This window comes from Antechinus flavipes, chromosome 3 (assembly GCF_016432865.1).
Source record: "Antechinus flavipes isolate AdamAnt ecotype Samford, QLD, Australia chromosome 3, AdamAnt_v2, whole genome shotgun sequence".
Lineage (NCBI taxonomy): Eukaryota > Metazoa > Chordata > Mammalia > Dasyuromorphia > Dasyuridae > Antechinus > Antechinus flavipes.
In genome coordinates, this window is record NC_067400.1 from 329,913,524 (window position 1) to 329,932,920 (window position 19,397).

Below are 19,397 nucleotides of genomic sequence, written 5' to 3' on the forward strand. Positions count from 1 at the left end.
AGAGGAAAAGGATAGGCAAAAAAAAAATCACCATCTATTTTATCTTCTCCCATGTGGAAAGATGAATGACAACTGGTCTGCCTGAAAACATTTCATCTCATTCTCTAGCTACCCACATTGACCATTAAGATTAAAAGATACCACAACTTCATCTGAAATCCAGTAGATGCTCAAACATTAGAATGTTTTCAGATGTAGATATTCAAGAGAAGGCTGCATGGCCACTTATCGGGTATCATAGATTAGAACTGAAGATCATCTAGTCAAATCCTAGTATTTTACAGATGAGAAACTGAGGCAGAGCAGTTAGAGAATAGGCATTTCCTTATCATATTACTTACTATCATATTACTTTTTACATTACATATAAATTAAATTTTATTACTCTATTCCTAGAATACTTTATCTGGTTAGAGAACAGGTACCTTCTTATTATATAATTACTGTATTACTTTTTACATTACATATAAATTACATTACATTAGTCTATTCTTAGAACACTTTATCTGGATCTTTCGTTCCCTATAATGTAGTACTTATAATATACTTATATCTATGTTCTTCATAATTTTCATTGTCACAATAATTTTGATTTAAAACTACAAGAGACCTTAAAAGCTATCTAGATCAATATAGAAGTCCAAAAAGGAAGTCTCGGTTTTCTCACTGCGCAGATGAAGAAATTGAATCCCAGAAAGGTTAATGGTTATCCAAGATCTTACTTGAGATTTGAAGCAACGGATGCTCTGATTTTGAGTCTTTTGAACAGAAGGAAGGGCATTATGAGCCACAAAACTGAACTCCATTAACATTTGGTTTTTAAACTCTTAACCAGTCTAGAGATTAGAGGAAATTATGAGTACAACATGAGTTGAGACACTGTAGTAATTCTGTATAATTGAATTATTTTAGAATATTAATGCCAAATACAATAACTTAGTTATGCTCAAATGGTTTTCTCAGTTGGTCAAAAGGCGTCCATGATTTTTTAAAGCTAAATCCATAGATACATTCTGTGATGCTATTTGTGTACATTTCCATTGCCATACCCAAATCAGAATAAAAAATGGTTGTATTCAAACTTTTTTGTCTACAAAATGACAGGTTGACTGAAAACAAAAATGTTTTATCTTATTGACCTGTTTTATGAATGTGTGAGAAAATGCTAGTTAGATAATTGAATAGATCATATTAGATTTCTATTGTTGTTGTTCTTGTTGCTCATATGATTGCTAATTGATGGGGTGTGATGTTGATGATACCATGGTCATTGGCTCTAACCCCGTATTGGTCACTTTATTGAAAGACAGTGGTATAGAATAGAAAGAAGATGGGATCAGGAGTCAGAGGTCAACTACTAGGCTACTACCATATGGAAAAATCTCACTTCCCCAAGACTCAGTTTTAAAAGGAGGGCATTAAAGTAAATTTGTCTTTAAGGGTATATCTAACTCTAAACCCCTTTTATGTTTGCACATTCTCTTTCTGGTACATGCCAACTATAAGAAATAACAATTTTCTCCTTATTTATTTTCTAGTGAATTTGTTTTCCCCTGCCTTTTATTTCCTTTAAAAAAAAATACCACCAAGGTCAAGGGTTTACTTTCTTTCTTCTTTCTGTGACCCATAAAAACAATGGGATTCTGTTAAATTTGTTTACATTTTAAAAGTAGAAACTTAAAAACATTAAATCTTATAAGGATTTCAAAAAAGGATCATAACCAAAAACAGTTTCTGTAAAAAAAAAAAGTGTATGAAAACTCATTTTAAGAAGGATTGTACCATGATTAAGAATGTATGTGTGTATGCCCAAAAGACTATAAAATTGTGTATACCATTTGATGCAGTTATTAGGTACAGATTAAAATACATTGTTTTTCATTTTCTTGATTTTTTTTTGTTTTTTGTAACATGGCTAATATAGAAATATATTCTACATGACTCACATGTATGATGGATATTATATTGTTTGCTTTGTCAATAGGTGGAAGAGGAGAAGAAGGGAGAGACTTTGGAACTAAAAAAAAATAAATAAATGATTTTTAAAAAATAATGTACATATGAAGAATTTTAAGAATTTGTCTTGTGGAAAGAGTGTAATTTGCATAATCTCTATGGTATCTTGGCTAAATATTTGACAATTACATGATACTAATATTCTCCTGATGACCTATGGCTACAGATTATAGAACATCACAATTTCTGAAGAATCAGAATTGATCCAAAGGGCAATGGAAAGTTATGTTGTTGATGTACTTAGGCCATAGAATATTACCAATAACAAACTGTAGGTAAGAAGTAGCATAAATGATCAATGAAGAATAAATTCAGAAAAGGAGATGGGTTGATCACCTAGGAAAAGCAATAGCAATACTAAGATGGACAAACTGTTTGCACAACTACTCTTGAATTATTAAAATATCCAGGAGGAGGATTTTAGCATGTTGGTTAGATCCCCAAGAGGACAATGGAAAATATGGTCAAGAAGCACTCAGGATGAGAAGGGATAGATGAGTTTCGATCTGCAGTGGTGGAGAAGACACCTAAACTAATGAGACCAGAATCTGAGGAAGTATGACAACAGGAAAAGAAGGCAATTCATGGAAGCAAATGAGATGAAGAAAGCAAATGAGAATCAGAAAACTGAGAAGAAGTCAATGTTTTAATCCCCCAGACTATATGAGTTTTGACAGAATCATAATCTTCCTTGGGGGAAGAGTGAAAGTCACTCTCCCTCTCCCTAAAAAGGGAATAAATGGTAAATGAAACTGTTCAGCTCAACTTCAACTCAGAACGGGAAAAAAACAACAACCATTTTGTCAATAGACACGGGGTAGGGGGAGATTTTTAAGGCTTTTGAGTATTAAAAGTGATGCAAAGCTCTATTTAATGGACACTCCCATAGCTTTTTTTCATGCCCCACAATTGATTGCAGCAAGATTACGATGCCATTAAAATTCACTCTACCCATAAACTAATGCTGTGGAAAATGCTGACGTTTATAGCAGCTCCTACAAGGGACATATTTCAGTGTGAAAGTAAGTCCTAATGTGAGAACTTTATCTAGGTAAAACAACATCCAGGAAGGGGGGTTAAGGAGGAGGAGAAGAGGGCGTCGGGGAGTGCTGTGCGTTTTATTTCCTCAAATAATGGGTATATGGATGCTAAATTTCAAAGACTTTTAAAAATAAATCTATTGGCCTTTGACAAAATCAATCCAAACCCCATAAACCAAGAAGTCACCCACTTGATATTAATGAGACTACATTTGCATTTATTTGTCCCTTACACTAGACAAACCATTAATTTCCTGTTTATGCTCCCTTTGAAGTCTGAATGCTCATAGATAGATGGCCACATCGAATCTCCTGCTGCTACATTAATATTTCGCTATAAATGATAAATTTTATCATTTTCTACAACACCCCTTTTTACTTTAAGAAAGCTGGGAAAATACAAGCAATAAGTCTTAAGCTCTGAAAGCTTGGCTTTTTTTTTTTTTTTAATACTCTTCAGCCAGTGATCATTAAAATAGTCATAGCTTTAACATCCGGACATCTTTGATGGCCCCTAGTACTTGCAAATGGAAATGATCTATTATCCATCAACCAATCATACTGCTCTTTGGTAAAGGATGGTTCATTTGGTAAAGATGATGTGCTTGTCCATCCATGACCCTCTGTTCAGTGATCAAACTTTTTTTCTTTAGAATATTACTGTTTTTTTTTTTGCTTCATAGGAGTCTAGTTCATTGGTTAAAAATAAAAAAATAAAGAAAGGGCTTTAGGAAACTTCAGGATAAAGATGTCTGCTGTGGGCACAGTGAAAAAGGGATTATGCATTCTCACCCTGGTAAGAAGTGATTATGGAAAGGTCAGACTTGGGAGGGCTCCAGAATTCTTAGTATTAATAGGTTGAAGTTAAATGGGTCTTACTGATCCAAAAATAACATATTGTCACTGTGAATACATGCATCACCAGTTCAATTATTTTGACTGAATTGACCAGGCCCTGATCCACCAGAATATTCCAGTGGGGACACTCTGGAGTATGACCCTAACAACGATTCATTAGCCCCTGCTGACCCTGCTTTTTCCCTGTTTTGTTTGGCTGGGGGAAGGGGAGGATCAGGAAAAGATAATGACCAAAATTTCCAATGTGATTAAATTGGATGGCTGGGCTATTTAAGAACCCACCCTAAATCAATTGTGTAACTGGAACTAGAATCAAACTTCAAAACATTCAATCCAGAGCCTTTTTTCTCCCAGAGGTCCTTTACCCACTTTTCAATCCTCTGGGTCCAAAAAACCTTTCCCCTTTTGTGCCCAAACTTGCACAAAAAACACTTCCACCACAAAACCCTCCTGAAAAGAGTAACTTCCTCTATCTTATTCTACTGAATCTGGGTAGGTCCCTGCTATTCCATTTATTTCTACCAACATTTATTTAGTACCCATTAGTTGCAAGGCACTGAACTAGAGATTGGGGATACAATGAAGAAGAAAAGAAAATATTTCCTGTCCTCAGTTGCGATTTAACTCTACAAATATTCCTTAAGGGTCTATTGTATTCTAGGCACTGAGGGATCTTTTTGTTTGTTGGTCAGACCACTTTATCAGTGGATGCAACTTCCAGTTAGGAAACTTTCTCCAACAATCCAGATCAGCAATTCAGCTGTACATTATAGAGCTGCTGAGTTGCTGAGCAGAAGAGTGATTTGCTCATGATCTCATGGTTTCTATGTGTCAGAGCCAAGACTTATACCCAAGTCTTCAAAACACTACTACTGAGTACTCCCATTCATGCTCCTCATTATAAATACAGTAGATTCTATCCATAATATATACATATAGCAATGAGTAAATGCAAAACATAAAGAAAGTAATAGTATTTATATAGTACTTTAAATTTTGTAAAGTTCATTTCACATACTATTTCATTTGTTCTCATAATAATTCCCCATTTTCCAGATGAAAAACTGAGGGACACAGAGAGTTGTCATTTGTTTATGTTAATATGGTTAAAGTCTGAGGTAGGATTTAAATTCCATTCTAATTCCTGACTTCATTAATATAATCACTATAGCAGCTAGCAGCTTGTAAATATGAAATAAATAGAAAAATAATAATTCCAGAGAAAGCAAGCATTAGCAATGGGAGAAAATCAAGAAAAGTCCTATGTAGTAATTGACACTTGAATTGTGTCAGAGATCATTAAGGATTCTGAAATTTGAAGAAGGGAAACATTCCAGATATGGGGCACCATTCAAAAGCATGGAAGAAAAAAATGGAACAGGGAACAGTTGCCAGGGCAGTTTGAAGGAAATAATTTATGAACAAAAAGAATATTTTTAAAATTTTAGAAAGGAACTGACTTGCTTCTTATGATAACCTTAGTTCTGTGTTATTCCTGGTTCCCATGCCAGAATCCTCTTATTCTTGACTTACCTGAAATTTTTTTGCTATTAATTTATGGTTATAATTTTTCATTTGGTTGAAAGGATAAAATCTACATTAAGCTTGCCAATGACTTTTGGCTTTAGAATTGTTATGTGTCATTGCTTTGTAAACTTCTTACATTACTATGAACTATCAAGCCTTTCAGATCCAAGATCTGGCAAATCTGTTTCCCTTTTTTTTTGCCATGGAATCTATCCAAGTGTCCAGGTTTGGCATTCTTTTCTCATTCTCCTATAATCCTTGTTTCTACGGTTTTCAAAGAGTAGACTCCAAAAGAGCATTTCCTAAGGCTTATTTTGAAAGAAAAGGGAATATGAAATTTAGAATTAATAAAATAAAATATGTATGAAATAAATATCTATTCTTACAGTGAATGACATCCAGTCTTTTAAATTTAATTTAGACCAAAATTCATCCAAGTCTAGCCTGTCCAATGATCTACTATAAAAACCTCAATCCATGTAATGTGAAATCTCCCAAGTAAGAATCCCATTCAAAACATTCCAGAAACTATTTGGAAATTGGTATTATTAGCTTTCTGCTCTCTGAATTGAGTTTATTGGCTCATTTTCCCTTCTCAGCATTGCTCTTAGCTAATAAAAAAAAAAAAAAAACTAATGATGGCATGGACAGGCAATGTAAGCTTTTTGAAGGCAGGGAATGTTTTGTTTGTTTATTTTTGCCTTTTTTCTTTGTATTTTCAGCAGTCACTGGCACATAGTTAGTTGGTCCTTAATATTCTCTCTAATTGGTTGATTGGGTTATGTTTTCTCAAATAATCATTTAGCTACCTAGATATCTCTTCTCCTTCTATTCAAAGTATTGGAAGGGATAAAAAGCTACCATATAAACTTTTCCCCATCCCTTTAAAATCAGAATGCACTGGTTAGCCTCAAAGTTCACAAGAGATTTGTTCCTTTCTTTACAGTTTGCTAATTGAACAATTAGAACGACACAGCTAAACTCAAGGTCTATGTCACTGAATTCTCCTTTTTCTTTTTAATTTATTTTTATTTTGATAGTATTTTATCTTTCCAAATACATGCAAAGAGAGTTTTCAACATTACCTTTGTAAAACCTCATGTTCCAAATTCTTTTCTCTTTACTTCTCCCTCTCCCTTCCCCAAGACAGTGAGCAATCTGATACTGATTAAACATGTGCAATTCTTCTAAACATTTTTCCATGTTTATCATGCTGTGCAAAAAAAAAAAAAATCAGATAAAAAGGGGAAAAAGCAAACAAACAATAATAAAACATTAAAAAGGTGAAAATACTATGTTCAATCCATATTCAGTCTCCATAGTCTCTTTCTGAAGGACTCATTCCCTTTACAATAAGGAGTCTATGTGCAAAGCTCAGTTCTGGGTGACCACTAAAAAAGAACACACTCAGTTTTGTTCACTTCTTGCCTCATTAAATTTCTCCACCATAGCATGCAGAGGAGGAATTTTTTAAAGCTTATGTCCAATGTCCAGTGTAAATCAAGTATGGGACAGATATTTATTTCTTATTTACAAAGAAATATTAAACATAAAATGTTCTCACCAGGTCAAAATAATAAAAAGACTTTAAAAAGGAGTCAGTAAACATAACTACTGTCTAATTCAATTTGCATTGACAGAAAAACTTGAACAAGCTAAAAAAAAATTGTAGTGATAAATAATGGTATTCTCTTTTGGAAGATTAAAACTTCAACATCAGAACATGAAGTAATTTGGAAGACTGATATATAGTAGTTTTGACTTAGCTCTGGGATGTCCAAATAGTTCCCTTTTGGAAATTCATGAAATTGTGAACTCCTTAAGGGAATGGACTTTCTTCTATGGAAGAATCCCCAGAACTTAGCACTTGTCTATTGAGTGACTGATTGGCAAGCCAACCTCATCCTCTTTTTGTAGTCATCTTCTACACAACTTAGCTCTGACCCCTACCAGTTAGCTCTGACCAAGGGACTCAGGATCTCTTGACCTCTTGGATTCACAAGTAGGCTTCCAAGTGGACTATACAAGTTCATATCAGGATCAATGTTTCATCAACTATAATAAGGTAAGACAAATAAATACAGAGCAGAAGAGGCAGCCAGAGACCCAAGCGCAATTTTACTTAACTGAGTCCCAATTTTAGGTACCATATGCTTTTCTCTTTCTAATTGGTACTGAGCTGAATGGGTGTGGAGTAAAGGGGTATTTTCCCTCTCCCCTAACCCTCATAGTAAAGGTTAGGATAACTCTAACACAATCTCCACTGACATTCAGTTCCTGTTTACTAGCCAATAAGGGAATACATCATCTCAAAGTACAAAATTCTATAGCCCTGAGTCACCCACATAATAGATATCCCCAGAAGTTTCTAGGAGAACTCCCTAGGATGGCTTCTAAAGCCTTTTCCCACTCATCCTCCAACTCCTGCTACATTAGGATCATAGAATCACAGCACTATAGAGATAGATCACTATGAAATCTTTGAGGTTATCTTATGCACATCATTGTGGATCACTTAAATTACACATTTAGTATCCTTTATGTCCTCTACCTATGCAGTTGTGTATATGGAGATTATTAATTCTTAGAGTATGAAAATTATATTTCTTGCAAATGTTTAAATATTAAAATTGATCCGAATAAATTCAATCAAAAGAAATCATTTTAATTCAGAGCAGTGTCATTCTATTGTAATTGTCCTTCTACCCAATTTAAGTGAATTTGTTCCTTCTAATATAGATACTTGTGTCCTTATATAATCTAATCTAATAAATCCTACAGATATTTGTATTTACCTTAATGTAGCTCATAATCTAGTAGAAAGTCACATCAATAACTGTAATAATCATACTAAATGCATTAAATAATAGTAATTACTATCATTTATATAATAGTATGTACTGCATGCTTTACAATTATTATCTCATTTGATACTTGCAGCTACCATGGGAGGTAGGGACTATCATCATTAAATTAGGAAACTGAGGCAAACAAAAAATTAACTTGGACAGAGTCCAATAAGGGTCTAAGGCTAGATTTTAATTTAGGTCTTCCCAACTCCTAGAGGCAGCCATGTTACTTCCAAATACTTTAGTCTGTCCTTCTGAAAAAGCCCCTCCAACTCTTGATAGCTCACATTGCTTTTCTCTGGATTCTTTCCAGTTCTATTTTGTATTTTCAGAAGTATCATTTACTGTAACATCAAGCCAGACCTGAAAGCAGTACTATAGGTACAAACACTTTGTGATTTTTGTATAGAGATAATAATGTTTCTGGTTTTCTCCCGGATAATATCCAAACCTCTGTTTTCTCTTTGACCTAGTATCACCTTGTTTTCACTGATGCTTTCAGGCAGTGACTATCTTAAGCAATGACAAGACAGGCAGGTACCTACATAACATAATTTGAAAAATACGAAAAAGGACCCCTGCCCCCAAAATAATTATGATGAAATTCTACTGACACATATCTAGGTTTAGAGTAACAAATTATTTTAAAATGCAAGGACACTTGTGAGAATTAATATATACATATAGCTTCTAGTTATTTATGCCTTTGTGCAAAATAGCTTAATTGCTATAGAAATGTGGAATATTAACATGCAGACTGAGTTGAACTTCAGATCATCAAATGTGCTTCCTGCTATTCTTGACCTAGACCTCCATATACAGGACTTCTACAATCCATGCCCTCAGTTTCTGGAGATGTTAATCAACTCGTCTTCTGAGTGGTTGCCCTAGACCCACCCTACCTGATTGGAAACTGAGTGTAGGGCCACTCCATTTACTCACTGACTCTAGGAACCACTTTATTCTTTGCCTTCACATCTCATCCAGCCATAAACCCAGACTATCTCATTATCTCCCTGTCACTTAGCTCCACTTTTTCCTATTTCTGCAGAATATAATTTCCTTCCTTGGTCACTGCTTTACTATATATGTTATTTTTTCCCTATAAAAATGTAAACTTGAGGGTAGGGATAATATTTTAATTCATTGTATTGCTGAACTGCCTCCAAAAAAAAAGGATATAGGGTGATTCCTCTCTTTAAGGAATTTTTTAACTTGTTGGATAAATAAATAAATACATGAAATTGTTGTGGTTGTTACTTGGGAATTTCAGTCATGTCCAACTCTTCTTGGGATTTTCTTGGTAAAGAAATTGGAATCGTTTGCAATTTTCTTCTCCAGCTTATTTTACAGATGAAGAGTTGAGGCAAACAAGGATAAGTGAATATCCCAGAGTCACACAGCTAGTAAATATCTGAGACTGAATTTGAACTCAGATCTTCCTGACTTCAAGCCTCGCAGTCTATCTACTATCTCAACAAAATATAGTCCTTAGAGGTTATTAGAAAACATCATTTATTTATTCGTTTCTTCATGTCCTTCATTCTTGAAGAGGATCACACTTCCTAGTTTCTGCCATATTATTTTCCAGTTTTCCCAATAATTTTTGTCAGATACTAAGTTCTTATCCCAGAAGCTTAAGTCTTTGGGTTCATCAAATATCAGATTACTATAGTCATTGACTACTGTGTCTTGGGTACCTTACCTATTCCATTGATCCACTACACTATTTCTTAACCAGTACCAAATGTTTTTGATGACTGCTGCTTTATAATACAGTTTTAGGTCTATTACAGCTAAGTTGCCTTCCTTTGTATTTTTTCTTATTAATTCCCTTTATATTCTTGACCTTTTGTTCTTCCTGTTGAATTTTACAATTATTTTTCTACATCTATAAAGTGATTTTTTGGTAGTTTGATTGGTATAGCCTTCAATAAGTAGATTAATTTTAGTAGATTAGTCATTTTTATTATATTAGCTTGGCCTATCCATGAGCACTTGATGTTCTTCCAATTGATTAGATCTAACTTTATTTGTATGAAAAGTGTTTTCTAATGTGTTCACATAATCCCTGGGTTTATCTTGGCAGGTAAACTCCCAAATATTTTATAATGTCTATAGTGATTTTAAATGGAATTTCTCTTTCTATCTATTGTTGCTGGGCTTTGTTGGTAACATAGAAATATTGATTATTTCTTTTTATTTATATCCTGTAACTTTGCTTAAGTTGCTAATTTTATCTAGTACTTTGCTAGTTGTTTCTATAAGATTCTCTAAATATACCTTCATATCATCTGCAAAGAATGATAGTTTTTTTTCCTTGTTGCCTATTCTAATTTCTTCAATTTCTTTTTCTTCTCTTATTGTTATAGCTAACATTTCTAATACAATATTGCATAATAGTGGTGATAATGGTCATCATTGTTTTCACCCCTGATCTTATTGAGAATGCTTCTAACTTATCCCCATTACACATAATGCTTATTAATGATTTTAGATAGATATTACTTATCATTTTAAGTAAAAATTCATTTATTCCCCTACTTCTTTTTAGGGATGAGTATTATATTTTGTCAAATGCTTTTTCTGCATGATTTCTTTTAATTTTGTTATTGATATGGTCAATTATGCTGATAGTTTGGGGAAGAAAATTTTAAAGTATCATTCCGTACCCCTGGCCCCCACCTCTGCAAAACAAAAAAAATTTTAAATGGCCATGGGTAGCAGAATATTATATACTCATATCTTTTCTTGGTAAAGGAGGTTGCTGTTATAATTCTTTGGTATTCAATTTCAATTACTTTTGAACATCAATTGTTGTTCTTTTACCTTGCATTGTTGTAGTCACTGTGAACACTGATTTTCTAGTTCTACTTGTCTCGCTGTGCATAAGCCCATAAAAGTCTTTCCATGTTTCTCTAGATTTATCATATTCATTGTTTTTGACAGTATAGTAATATTTCATTACATTCACATACTACAATTTGTTTTGCTTTTTCTTAAACAATACCATCTACTTTGTTTCTAATCCTTCGCTATTGCAAGAAAATAAGGATTATTATAAGTGTTTTAGTATATATTAGTGTATATTAGAATATATTATATTACATTAGAATGTATAATTAGTATATGTTAGAATATATATTAGAATATAATATATTATGTAGTGTTCCTGACTGGTTTTCTGGAGGTCTTTGGAGCAGTCTTCCAGGAGAATAGCCAGGTGTTAAAGTCCAAATTCTTTATTGTCTCCTTGCCTGGGGCTGGGTAGCTTTCTGGAAAGCCTTTCAGACCAGCCTTGGTCTCAGTGGGGGAAGTAAAGGAGGACAGGCCTGCCATCATGGTGATGTGAGATGAAATGAGTGAATCTGGTTTTCCTTGGTTCTGAGAACTTGAGCTCCCACCTCCAGTGTGCTTGTCTTCTCTGGCTCTCGGAGTCTGTGTCTGGCCCTTCTGAGTCTGTCTCTGGCTTTGAGTCCCAGCTTATATGCTCTACACTGAGTATAAACCAATCATTATATCACTAGGAAACCATTATTTGTTATAAGGTTAAATCAATCATACTGAACTTAGAAAACTATTAATCATCATGCTAAACTAGATAACCATTGTCTCATCAATTCTACTGACTTAACACCTTGTAAGAATCTTTGTTTCAGAGTTCTGGACCATAACAATATTATATATTATAGTACATATTAGATAGATAATAATAGTTATTAGTTAAATAATATTAGAATCTTTCATTTTGTCATTGATCTCCTTGGAACATGTGACTAACAGTGTAATTCAGTCAAAGATTATGAAAATTTTGGTTACTTTTTTGGGTATTTAAAATTTAAATGATCATTAAGAAAAAACAGAAAAAGAAAGACACAAAAAGAAAAACTAACCAAATAAACAAAAAAATTGACATATGCCCAAAAAACATTGGAGAGGATTCAAAATATATAGCAATAAATTTTCATTTTAAAAAAGCATATAACAATATAAGAATAGAAGACATTGCATTCATAACTGTCCATCTTTTCTTTGCTTCCTTGTAGGTTTTCTCTTGTTCTCTGCTCACTTTCTTTACAAAATTACAACTTCAACTTGCTCACCCTCCAAATAAATTGTTAGAGGGCTAACCTATTAATACAATTAGTCAATGGCAAAACAGATTAGACCCAGGTCTCCTTTATTTTGAGAATGAAGACTTTAAACTTTATGTTTAAAAACTATTTCAGTAGCTGACCAAATCATATCTGTTATCCATACATGCAACCAACTGATAAACAATTTCAAGTCATTTTTTACCATAAAGAAAAAATCTTTTTTATGAATGATTCATGCTATCATGCAAAAAGTACTGAGCTTAATATCAGAAGGCCTGGCTTGGATTCTAGCCCTGCTGCTGTTGGTATTTTTGTTGTTTATCCTTCATTTATGAAGAGGACCAAAGATAGCATGAATCTTGACTTGCAAATGAATTGGATTTAAGTGAAGCAGCTGTGTAAAACTGTCAGCTTCATTCTCTTCACCAGAGTTGTCAGAGTTCAGTGGCAAGATAAAAGTCAAAATGACTTTCAATGATTTTAGTTTTTCTAAATTAAGTTCTTTACCAGGTCTCATTCAATGACTAAGGCTAGGTAAGAATTGAGACAAAAGATGGCTTATTTTGCCAATACAAAAGTAACAAGCTGGGAGGGGAATACCCTTAAAGTTTCTAGCCCTGCTAAATGCTGGCTGTAGGACTCTCAGAAATATAACCTTCTTGGCCTCCAGTTTTTTTTTCTTTTCTAGCATTCTATCATACTATAAGAAGTCATTTCTTCTCTGAGACTTAATTTCCTCATTTTTAAAATAAAGTCACTTAACCCTGTTTTCCTCACTTCCCTCGTCTATGAAAAGAAGTAAATGGCAAACCACTACAGTATCTTTGCCAAAAAAAAAAGCCCAAATGGATCAAAAAGAGTTGATCACTCCTAATTGACTAAACAACAAAAACAACAACAAAAATTTGTCCTACCTCACTGAGCTGTTAAGGACAAGTAGGAATATGTTTCAAGAATCACTTTGTTAACCTTAATATGCTATGTAAATAAAAGCTCTTATTAATGGTTAAAGACCAAATCACATTAACTCTTCACTGGTCTCCTTTCTGTCAGTGAATTACAATATCAGATTTCTGAGATCCCGAACTGAAGGCTGAAATTTACTCAGGTTCACACAGTTCTCCATAGTGCTCTCTGCTTTTTCTCTTGACCACACTATAATTTCGAAGTTTTCAGTGAGTCTAGTGATTCTGAAATCAAGGCTGACATTTACTTCCCACCATTCAATTCTAAGGATGAATAAGAGAACACACACACACAAAATTAAATTTTTTAAAAGAAAGAAATCTTAACACATATGGCTCAGTGTATGTGAAACAAACAAAGCTACCCTTGTTCTGTGACAATGGGCCTGAAAAACAGGGGCCATAGTGTTGGGCAAGGTCGAAGCATAGGGACCATTGTGTGGGAAATAAGTGAGTATTTTTCCAGAGCTTGTTTCCTCTCTTCAGAAGGTGCCTTCCATTGTGCCCTGTTTGCTGGAAGAACTCCTCTGCATCAATGAAAATCCCTCATTCTCACCTTCCCCCAACCTCTGTTTTACCATGGAGCCTACAGTTATGGATATAATACAGACCTCTGGTATTCAAGATTTTTGTTGCCCTATACTTCTGAAACAAAAGGTATTATGCTACACCATGAAAGCCTGGATGCAGAGGGATAAAGCTTCCCAGCAGAGTTTCTTGAGAGGGTATTTGTGAACCTCTATTTAAAACAAAACACTTCCGATTAAAAATGGGCTTTCACTCTTTTGTATATACTGGTGCACATGCACACACATATATTTGTCAGAACATCTCCTCTGTATGTTCATGACAAAAGGTAGGTGACCCGTCCTTGCTTTCAGTAGTAGAACAGGATGTGCATGGAAGAAGGAGAGGGAAGAGAAGAGGGAATACCAAACATCATAGATAAAGAGGATTCTAATTAATGGGCTTTAATACAAGGGGATGGGGAGACATCTCTTTACTAAGAGCCATTAGGCAGGGAATATAATGTTCTTCTTGTCACAGAGCCAAAAAAGAGAAGAAATGATACAACCATAGCATTCAATTTGCAAGGTCCTCCTTTTTAGGGGATAAAGCAAACAAAAACTCTCAACAGAATTTTAGTGCTCATTCTATCTTTACAAAAGGCACTGAAGTGATACCTATGTACACCAAGCATCCTATTTAATGTTATTAAGGTGGCCAGAATTTAGTCTTCTAAGAAGCTCGAGGCACTTTCAAACTTAGCTTCTACATTAGAAGAAATCTTTAAGGCATTCTTGTGAAGTAAGCAAAATTAAAGTCTCTTTAAACCAGAGGGCACTTTGGGAAGCCCTTCAATGTCCTCTACCTTGAGGTTTTCCCAACTGCCATTCCATATAGGCTATTCTTTGGTCTATTACAAAAAACCCCAAAGAAAGTTTTCATAATGTTCCCAGCCATCTGTAGCAGTGCAAAACTAGGTACACACTGTCACCTAGTCCAAGTTTATACCTAGAAAAGAACAAGATCAGTTCTTAATTTATTTGTATCATTTTCTCCCAAGTCAGAATATTCCTTTCACCTATTTAATCAACCAACAAGCACTAATTAAACACTTTCTATGTTTTACCAGATACTGTACTGGATATGTTACCAGACTCTTGGTACTGGGAATACAAATTAAAAATGAAATCATCTTAAGGAATTTATATTCTATCAGAGGAAACAATATGTTTATATATACCAATATAAGTGGTAGGTAATGGAGGGAAGCCCTAGCCTCAGGAGAGTTCAGAAAAGACTTCATATAGGAACTGTCATTTAAACAAAGCTTTGAAGGGAGCTATATATTTTAATCAAAGGAATGGGGCACTTCAGACATGATTAGCAAATTGTTTATGTAAAAGTCTAGAGTCAGGTGTAGAGAAGAGTAAGAAAAGCAATTTGTTTGTACCTGAGGGTATATAGGCAGGGATAATGTGTAATAATTCTGGAAAGGTAAGTTTAATCTATTTTGGATTTAAACATCATATCTAGGAGGTTTTATCTAATTTCTAGAGGTAATACAGAAAGTTACTGGTGTTTACTGAGCAAGGGAGTGAAATGGTCAAATCAGGAATGGAATGAAAGAATGAGTGATAAGGAATTAGGTGTGACCAGGCTTACTATTTGGGGCTTTATATATTTAGCACAGGTATTATGACAGGGATCCAAAGAAAGAATGTGGGCAAATATGTGAAGGTGGGAGGTGAGAGGACTGCCAAGGTAGGGAATAGTAATCTATAAAATTGTTTTTTGTTATTTGTCCTTTGTTCTCAAAGAAGATCTCAACATTAGGGATGTGATGCCACAACATGCAAATGAATTTGATTTAAGTGAAGGAGGGTGAGGCAAGGGCACCTGCCTTACTTTCCCCTCCAGAGCCATCTGGGTCCAGTGGCAAGTCAAAATGTCTGGAAATGGCCCTGTATGCAGTGGGAGACTTTGGCCTTTTTAAAGTAAAGTTAAGAAAGAGAGATTAGTCCAAGGAAAAAGGACAAGTAGGTAATGGTTTCCATGAATGATGCTTGAAGCAAAGTCTAAATGGAGTTTTGGTACAAGGAAGAACAGGATAATTGACAGTTTCCAATAGGTGGTTGTTCATTGAAGCCTAAATAATCAAGCATTCAAAATCAGGGAAATGATAATGACTGTCAATCAAGTACAAGAACATGCAAACCTTGGGAATTTGGGATAACAATATCAAAACAGGGCATGAGAAATAAGACTTTCATGCTAACAGATAGCTACGAGTTTAAGGTTCTTTCCACACTATTTCTCATCCCTACCTCATTTCCCAGTCTAAGGTCAATATCAGGCCCAAATTTTGGAGCAGGTCTATTCTAGAAATAAGATTTAATCATTTATACTGGCCAGGTTATCAAATTATGTGATCAAGTCCAATAAAGTTTAAGCACATGTCCTTTCATTTTGTCAGATCAAATGACATTCATCTTTTCTATCAAAGGCAAACCTCTTTCCGAACCATGACATTCAAACTGCATGTCATGATGCTGTTTCAGGTTCTATTAAAAAACAAAAAAAGAATTACATTGATCCAACCAATGCTTTTTCTTCTTCATACTTAGTAAAGCCAGAGGAACTATCAAAATAAAAACTTAAGAGCACTTGAATGATCAGTAAAGCATTTATGGCCTAGAAAAAGGGTACATTTGAGGAAGAGACAGCAAAAGAAAAATTAGGCTAATTCTATGTGGTTTACAACAACAAAAGTAGGATTGACATACAGCAGTTAAAAAATTCCTCACAACTGAAGCTGTTTAAAAATGAAATGAGCTATTTTATAAGTAGAGAAATCCTTATTAATAGGGATCAAGCAAAGCCTGAAGTACTATTTATATATATTTGTATCATATTTGTATACCTCTGCTTTAGGTATGAGGTTAGACTAATTAGCTAACAATCAATCAATTAGCAAGTATTTAATAAAACACATTCTATGTGCCAGAAATATACTATGTGATTTATTTATTCTTTTTTGTTATAGCTTTTTATTTACAAGATTATGCATTGGGTTATATATTCACTTATTTTTAAGCTCCCCATACAACTCTAAGAATGATTCTCTAATTTTAATGGTCCAAACACTAAGTACGTAATTATTGTAGGAATGAAAGGGTTAACATGTAGGAGTTTCAAGCCCAAGCTGGATAAGAAAGGGAGAAAAGTTAAATGTCTGATCAATCCAGAAAGACATCAAAAAAGAACTATGTGTGGGACAGTTGTGGCTAAAGCATTTTTTAAAGATGGATAGATGAGATAAGGCACTTGTCTTTTAGGAGTATATAAGTATATAATACATAAGACAAGCTAAAAGAACTCTCTTCATGGAATATAATCCCTCTGTTTTCCAATTCAATTAAGTTATATTTAACAAGAATTTTTTATTATTTTATTTTTATTAAAGCTTTTTATTTTTAAAACATATGAATATATTCATCCTTGCAAAACCTTGTATTCCAAATTTTTTTTCTCCCTGTCTTTCCTCCACCCCCTTGCCTAGATGGCAAGTAATCCAATATAAGTTAAATATGTGCAATTCTTCTATACATATTTCCACAATTATCATGCTACACAGGAAAAATCAGATCAAAATGGGAAAAAAAATAAGAAAGAAAACAAAATGCAACCAAACAATAACAAAAAAAGAGAAAATACTTTGTTTTGGTCCACACTTACTGCATGCAGATGGCTCTCTCCATCACAAGACTATTGGAACTGGTCTGAATCATCTCCTTTCAACAAGTATTTATTAGTCATCTGCTATATGCCAGGTACTATTTTAGGAGTTGGGGCTAAAAAAACAAAACAAAATCCTATCCTTAAGGTGCTTAACATTCTTTTAGAAGAGAATAACACATAACAAATTGAGTAAAAATGTACAAAATAATTATAAAGTCATTTAAGGAGTGAGTAACAATGAAGGAGATTGAGAAGGGCGTATGTAGGAGGGGAATTTGGTTGGTTAGTTGTCCTTTATTCTTGAAGAAGACCAACATAACATTATTATGTTAGAGTCAAGTTCAGTGTACCCAGCCGTGGGTGATCAGACCAACATAAGCTTGGAATGCTCTACAAGTCAGGCACAAATATTCCATATGAACATTAGTGGTAGGGATGTTTCTAAATCTGTACATCTTAATGTTTCTTTTGAGCTACTGCAATTCTGCTTTGCTTGTTGAGCAGAGTGCCTTTTTTGACATGAGTAGTCCTTTGCTAGCATCTCCCTTATCACACAATCAATTCTTATGAGTGTCTTTATGTCACTTCTTCTGACCATCATGTGAGCATCTTTCTTGCAAGAATTAGTCTTTTAGGCAAATATAAGTATGAAATTCAAACATGGCTAGCCCATTATAGTTTTAATCTTTGTAGTAGAGGTTGACTGCTTGGAGAAAGGATCTCAGTTTCTGGTAACTTATCTTGGTGATCTTCAGAATCTTCCTAAAACAATTCAGGGTAGGAGGAGGTACTTGAGGTGAAGATTGAAGGAAGCTAAGGATTCCAGAATGTGTTGAATGTTTTATAACTCTGGTCACTGAAAACTGACATAAGAAATTATGGGAAGACAATTTATGTGACATAGAAACAGCATGATCTAGTGGAACATCCACTAACTTTGGAATCAGAAAACCTAGATTCAAGTATTGACTGAAATTGTGGGGGTGTGTGGATAAGACATACTACCTTATTTTACCTTAGTTTCATCTTTGGCAAAAATGGTGACAATAATAATTGAGACATCATGAGTTCACATGTCTTTCCATGACTGTTTGAAATCATTAATTTTCTCATTTCTTACAGAACAAGAGTATCCTATCTGATTCATATATAACTCATTCATTCATTTCTCAAATGTTGGACATATTCTTAGTTTTCAGTTTTATGGGGGGTTTATTTTTGCTATTCCAAAAATACTTGTTTTAAATAGTTTTGTACATAAACTTCAATATAGTTCGATATTAACATATAATAAAAAGGGAATGAACAGAGAAAAAGGAGAAAATTGTAAGATTTGAAGACATGGATTATGAGCTTCTTAAGGGCAGGGAGCTACTGCATTCAGCAACTACATTCTGCTATAACTAAGCTGATAACCTTATTGTCTTCTGGACACATCTGAGTTATTTGCAATTCCATGATTGTATTCATGTTGTCTCTCTTATTTGAATTGTCATCCCCTTATCCATCGGTTTACATCCATGTTTTCTTGGCAATCCAAAAAGTTAATGCTGTCTTACACAGTACATTCTGACCGTCATCTACATCTGAAGCATCAGAGTTTGGAATCTATATTGTAGAAAGGACATTAAGACATTGGTTAGTGTCCAGATGATCACAATCAGGACAGGAAGGGCCTTGAACTCATGCCATGTGGGGCGCAGTTGAAGGAATTGTAAAAGAGAAGACTTAAGGAGGCCATGCTGCCATAGTACATGAAGTATTATCATTTGGAGGAGCAATGGCATTTGTTCTTTTTGA